The following is a 7,387-nucleotide window of genomic DNA, read 5'->3' as shown; positions in this document are numbered from 1 at the left end:
GCACCAAGGTATTATATTCTTCATCATTATCATCATCATCACTCTCATCATTAGAGGAAGTGTTAGGAGTCAAAGTAGGAGATACCTTTGATCCATTTGCCATAAGGCACATGTGCATACCGGAGGATGAAGATGAAGAAATTCTTGAATCCTCATTTGAAAACATGTCTTGATCCATAGAGTGTTCGGTTTCCTCTACATTGTTAGTCAACAAACAACTAGAGGAAATAAAAGCATTTTGATTATGGGAGCAAGACAAGGCAAGCATATCATCATGGGATTTATGTAAGCAATTTACACATGATATGCAAGACTATCAACACAAGCATGTAGATTATTTTCAATGCTAGATGTGCTTAAGTCCAAAGAGGAAGCATTGCAATGGGATAGAGATGAAGAATCATCACTATTGAGCACAATATCAACATTGCAATTTTCCTCACCACTCACCATATCATTACCTCGTATCTTGCTATACGTTGGTGAAGTGGAAGAAGATGAGAACTCATCACGGCCGGAGGTGGAAGCAACTTGGAGCTCTTCATGATGTGAAGGGGAAGAGATCTCCTCGGAGACACCACTGACCAAATGAGAAATGGATCCACCAAACATTTCCTTAAGCTTGATCCACATCTCATGAGACGACTTTCACTTTATATATATCAAGAACCTACGAAAATCGGGTCTCAAGGAGAATAAAAGCTCATTAGATACTTGAGCTTCAAGATGTAAGTTTTTCTCATCCTCTAAAGATAGATTTTGAGAATCCATCGGATGAGAAAACCGACATCTAGAAATTGCTCTATATATATGTGGACACAAGGTCCGAAGATTACAAAGTAAGCAATTTCTCCATAAAAGATAATTTGTGCCATTAAAGACAATTGTGTCATTGTGCACTATACTAGCCGACATCTTTACTCTCAAGGCGGTGAAGCCTTAAACAAGGAGAGACCTTGCTCTGATACCAATTGAAAGATCGAGATGTTGCCTAGAGGGGGGAGGTGAATAGGCAATTAAAAACTCTTACGGATTTGTCTTGTAATAATGCGGAATTAAACTATCGTTTAGTTTACAAGCACAAACCCCAAATATGCTAAGCTCAACTAAGTGTGACAATAGCAACTAGAGCTAAGCAAGATAGGCACAAGATATATGTAGCACAAGTGATAGCAAGATATATGTACTTCAAGCACGATGGCTATCACAAGGAAAGAGAGCTCGGGTATAGAAATAACCGAGGCACGCGGAGACGAGGATGTATTCCCGTGTTCCCTTCCTTTGCAAGAAGGTACATCACGTTTGGAGGAGTGGAGGTCCCATGAAGGATTCCCCGCGCCACGAAGGCTCACCCTATTCTCCGAACCACACCCACGAAGGATAATGGCCCTTTCCTTATGGTTAGCTTTTCCTCCGCTCCGGAGATGGCAAGCTCCACAACCACTTCACAAGCTCCACGAAGGAGAAGCCCAGACCTCTTCACAATCTTCTTGAAGAGATCACCGGAGCACCAACCACCAAGCCAACTAGGAGGTCTCCCTCCCAGAGTAACAAGCTCACGATCTCTCACTCGAACTAATCGTGGTGGAGAGCTCAACACTATGCAATGGTGCAAAGCAAGAACACTAGAGGTGTTCAAGTCCTTCACTCTCAAATCCCACCCAAGCAACAAATGCTAAGATGAGATTGGAGAGGAAGAACAATGGGGAAAGTCAACAAAAGACTCCAAGATCTAGATCCCAAGAGTTTCCCTCACTTAGAGGAGAAAAGGATTGGTGGAACTGTAGATCTAGATCTCCTCTCTTAGATCCCTCAAGAAATAGCAAGAATCATGGGAGGAATCAAAGGGGAGAGCAAGTTCTTCAAATGCAACAATGGAGGGGAGAGAATGGGAAGAACTAACTTGCTCAAGGTGGAAGAAAGGGCTATTTATAGCTAGGAGGAAGAAATAACCGTTGGGGAGAAAACTGTGTGAAAATCGCATAAAAACGGTCAGAAAAATCGGCCCAGCCGGCTGCCAGGCCGGCCGACCGGAGCAGCAGCCAGCTAGGCCGGTTAGCAGCCCGGTCGGGCCGGCCCACCAGCCGGGCGGGCAAGGCAGTGCGCAGAGCGGCGGGCGAGCAAGGGGCGCGCGGGGGGAGGCGGCCCAGCCGAGCGAAGCGGCGCTCGGGCGAGCAGGCCGCGTGGGCGCCGGCAGCCCAGTAACGCGCGGGCGGCTGGGAGGGCAGGCCGCGGGTGGGCCGCGGGGCGGTGAGGCCCAGGGCGGAATCCGGTCGGGCTGGAGGGGGCGCCGGGCAGGCCGGAGGCGGATCGGACCCGAGGCCGGTCACGGGCCAAAAGCCGGTCCGGTTGGCACCCGGTTGCGGACCGGGTGGGCCAGTGGCTGGCCCGGTCGGCCGGATGGCCCCTCCCCTTTTCTTTTCTTTTTCTTCTTTTACTTTTTCTTTAATAACAAATGCTCCCGAACTCCGATTCGAATGAAACCGATTTTGTTTGAGAGATAAGAACAAATGCTATCCTATGGAAAGTGAAAACACAAGAATATGTAGGAGGGGATTTTATCATAAATATAAAAGGTAGAACCTTATATCATGAATAACCGATAAAATCACCCAACCTCAAAAACGCAATAGAAGATGCATGCGAACTCCGTTTTCGATGAACTTGGGCTTGTTGTAAAGCTAGCAACAAGCTCAAGAACCTTACACATAGAAACACCAAGAAGAAATAAGGATATGCAAAGTATGCAAAAGATTGAGCTCCCTAAGACGATGTGATCAAGTTACCCAACCGAAAGCCCCTCTTAATAGTGCGGCTATCTATCCTATAATCCGGTCTCCCATCAACCACCTTGAGACCGGTAAAAGGAAAACCTATCAAGGTCATACCTTTGCCTTGCGCATCCCGCTTGATCTTGATGATAACTCTTCAAGCTCTACACAAGCCGGAATGCCTCACTTGATCAATGTTGCTTCGTGAAGACTCACAAATACCCCCCATACACTATGATGGGTGACATGGGCATACCCTTCGGGTACCCATTATTAGTATACCTGGCTCGGCCTAATATGGAGAAGACCAAATATGGAGAAGGCCCAACAAGGCAATCCGAAGAAGTAGTCGACTAGGACTCTTGTAAAACCCTAGGCTGGTTGCATATATAAAACTAGCCAGGGCACCCGAAATAGAGGGGAGACTAACAAATAGATAGCATAGCTCCGCCTATGGCGGCATCCTGTAAACACATCTATGATCATATACTGGATTGCTAGCAGCACGTAGGGATCCTCCGCCGAGGGGACCCGAAGCTGGCACTAGTGGAGAAGAGGCCTTTGGTCCCAAGCAAATGTCCCAGTGCTGAACCAAACCGGGTCCAATGGGGGCATTGGTCCCGGTTCGTTTCTGCCCAGGACGACCCCACCCGCTGGCGCCTGTCCTGTAGTGGCCTTTGGACCCGGTTTGTAATACAAACCGGGACTAAAGGGTCCACCGCAGGGCGTGGCAGGCCGTGTCAGTCGTGGGGAACCCTTTAGTCCCGGTTTGTAATACAAACCGGGTCCAAAGGCCCCGCCTCTGGCTATATAACCTTGCCCCTGCCCAAGTGTGAGCCACACTTGGCCATTTTTTCTCTATCTTCACAAGAGGGGTGTATTGCTTTCCTCTCTTCTTCACATGCACAAGAGGTGTTCGATGAAATGCTTAAGAGGATTTGCCACTTGAGTTTACACAAATCAAGCCACACTTAACTTGCTTTTTTCTTCTTCATCGAGGTTAACAACTTTATCCTTTTCATCTGCAATTGATAAAATGCATGTGTATATATACATCGTGATGTTCTGTAATGGTTTTGATCAGCTTAATTATATCATGCAGATGAATCGGCAATGGATGTACATTGACCGACGGTTTGACGAGTTCACTGTGGGCCTGGATAATTTTATGGCCGTGGCGGAGGCAAACAAACATGGTGGCTTCATGTATTGTCCATGTGTGGACTGCAAGAATACCGTAAATTACGCTCACTCGAGTCTCATTCACAGCCACCTTCTGCGATCTGGTTTCATGCCCAGTTACTATTGTTGGACCAAGCACGGAGAAAGAGGGGTTATGATGGAAGACAATGACGAAGAGGAAGAGGATGATGACGGTTATCCCAATTTCCCTGAATACGATGATACTGCAGAAGGCAATGAAGACAATGAAGTAGAAGATCAAGAGGCACCAGATGAGCCTACTGATGATGATCTTGGCCGGGCCATTGCTGATGCAAGGAGAGAATGTGAAACTGAAAAGGAAAGGTTGGCCTTCGACAAGATGATAGAAGATCACAACAAATTGTTATACCCAACTTGCGAAGATGGCCATAAAAAGCTAGGCAGCACACTGGAATTGTTGCAATGGAAGGCAGAGAACGGTGTCACTGACTCAGGATTTGGAAAGTTGCTGACAATAATTAAGAGGAAGCTTCCAAGGGGTAACGAATTGCCCGCCAGTACGTACGAAGCGAAGAAGATTGTCTGCCCTCTAGGATTAGATGTGCAAAAGATACATGCATGCATTAATGACTGCATCCTCTACCGCGATGAGTACGAGAATTTGGATGCATGTCCGGTGTGCACTGCATTGCGGTATAAGATCAGACGAGATGACCCTGGTGATGTTGAGGGCGAGCGCCCCAGGAAGAGGGTTCCTGCCAAGGTTATGTGGTATGCTCCTATAATACCACGGCTGAAACGCTTGTTCAGAAATAAAGAGCATGCTAGGTTGTTGCGATGGCACAAAGAAGACCGTAAGAAAGACGTGATGTTGAGGCACCCTGCTGATGGCTCCCAATGGAGAAAAATCGATAGAGAGTTCCCAAACTTTGCACAGGATGCAAGGAACTTACGGTTTGGTCTAAGTACAGATGGCATGAATCCTTTTGGAGAGCAGAGCTGCAGCCATAGCACCTGGCCTGTGACTCTTTGTATATATAACCTTCCTCCTTGGTTGTGCATGAAGCGGAAGTTCATTATGATGCCAGTGCTCATACAAGGCCCGAAGCAACCCGGGAACGACATTGATGTGTACCTGAAGCCATTAGTCCAAGAACTTCTACAGCTGTGGTCCCTAGCAGGTGTACGTGTGTGGGACGAGCACAAGCAGGAGGAATTTGACCTAAGAGCGATGCTTTTCGTAACCATCAATGACTGGCCTGCTCTTGGTAACATTTCAGGATAGTCAAACAAGGGATACAATGCATGCACACACTATTTACATGAGCTCGAAGGTGATTATTTGGAAAAAGGTCAGAAGGTCGTGTACCTGGGGCATCGTCGATTTCTTAGGATTACCCATCCCGTAAGAAAGAAAGGCAAGCATTACAACGGTGAGGCTGATCACCGGAGGAAGCCTCCCCATCGTGATGGTGTTGATATATTTGGTATGGTCAAGGATCTAGATGTAATATTTGGAAAGGGTCCTAGCGGACGGTCTGTTTCGAATGACGATGCCGGACACGCGCCCATGTGGAAGAAGAAATCTATATTTTGGGATCTACCCTATTGGGAAGTCTTAGAGGTCCGCTCTTCAATCGATGTGATGCACGTGACGAAGAATCTTTGCGTGAACCTGCTAGGCTTTCTGGGTGTGTACGGGAAGACAAAAGATACACCAGAAGCACGGGAGGACCAGCAACGTTGGAAAGACCCCAAAAATCTGCATGAGAGAGTTAAAGGACGTCATTTATCCAGCTACGCTCTTACAAAAGCAGAGAAGGAAATATTTTTTGAATGTCTTAGCAGTATCAAGGTCCCGTCTGGCTTCTCCTCCAATATAAAGGGAATAATAAATATGGAGAAGAAAACATTCCAGAACCTGAAGTCTCATGACTGTCACGTGATAATGACACAGTTGCTTCCGATTGCATTGAGGGGGCTTCTACCGGAAAATGTTCGATTGCCCATTGTGAAGCTATGTGCATTCCTCAATGCAATTTCTCAGAAGGTAATAAATCCAGAAATTCTACCGAGGTTGCAGAATGATGTGGTCCAGTGTCTCGTTAGTTTTGAGCTGGTGTTCCCACCATCCTTCTTCAATATTATGACACATCTCCTCGTTCACCTGGTCGATGAGATTTCCATTCTCGGTCCTGTGTTTCTACACAATATGTTCCCCTTCGAGAGGTTCATGGGAGTCTTGAAGAAATATGTTCATAACCGTGCTAGGCCAGAAGGAAGCATCTCCAAGGGCTATGGAACAGAGGAGGTCATTGAATTCTGTGTTGACTTTATTCCTGACCTTAAGCCGATTGGTGTTCCTGAATCGTGGCATGAAGGGAGACTAAGTGGAAAAGGCACGCTAGGAAGGAAATCAATGATATGTAGGGACAGGATTTCTTTGACTCAAGCACACTACACAGTTCTACAAAGTTCCACCTTGGTGGCTCCGTATATCGGTGACCACAAGAACTTTCTACGCTCCCAGAACCCGGGGCAGTCGAACGATTGGATTAGACGTGAACACATGTCGACTTTCGGCGGTTGGTTGCAAAAACATCTCCTGAATAACAAACATATTGAAGATCAGTTGTACTTGCTGGCCCAGACACCATCTTCGACTGTAGTGACTTTCCAAGGGTACGAGATAAATGGGAATACATTTTACACGATCGCCCAAGATAAAAAGAGCACCAACCAAAACAGTGGTGTCCGGTTTGATGCAATAATGAATGAAGGCCCAAATGACACATATTATGGTTACATAGAGGATATATGGGAACTTGACTATGGACCTTCTTTTAAGGTCCCTTTGTTTAGGTGCAAATGGGTCAACAAAACAGGAGGCGGGGTTCAGGTAGACAAGTTGTATGGAATGACAACAGTGGATCTCAACAATCTTGGGTATAGAGACGAACCATTCGTCCTAGCCAAGGATGTGGCCCAGGTTTTCTATGTGAAGGATATGTCTACCAAACCAAGAAAAAGGAAACATAAGGAAACAAATACATCAAACGATGAGCCAAAGCTCCACATAGTTCTTTCTGGAAAAAGAAACATCGTGGGAGTGGAGGACAACACAGACATGTCAGAAGATTATAATCAGTTTGATAAAATTCCACCCTTCAGAGTGAACATTGATCCAAGCATCAAGTTAAATGATGAAGATGCTCCATGGTTAAGGCCGAAGAAGATTAATTAAATGATGAAGATGCTCCATCATCAAGTTAATTGAAGAATGTTCATGGCACAAATGAGTATCTCAACATGGCAATCAATTTCCCATTTATTTTTGTGTAATCATGTAACTGTATGTAAGATATTAAAAGTGGAGATGCGCCACGGGAGATTTCCCGACCCTTTCCCCAACACTGTTAGATGAGATGTAGTCGTTCAGGGGCTTGCAGGAA

This window comes from Lolium perenne, chromosome 2 (genome assembly GCF_019359855.2).
Source record: "Lolium perenne isolate Kyuss_39 chromosome 2, Kyuss_2.0, whole genome shotgun sequence".
Lineage (NCBI taxonomy): Eukaryota > Viridiplantae > Streptophyta > Magnoliopsida > Poales > Poaceae > Lolium > Lolium perenne.
Note: the sequence above shows the minus strand (reverse complement) of the source record.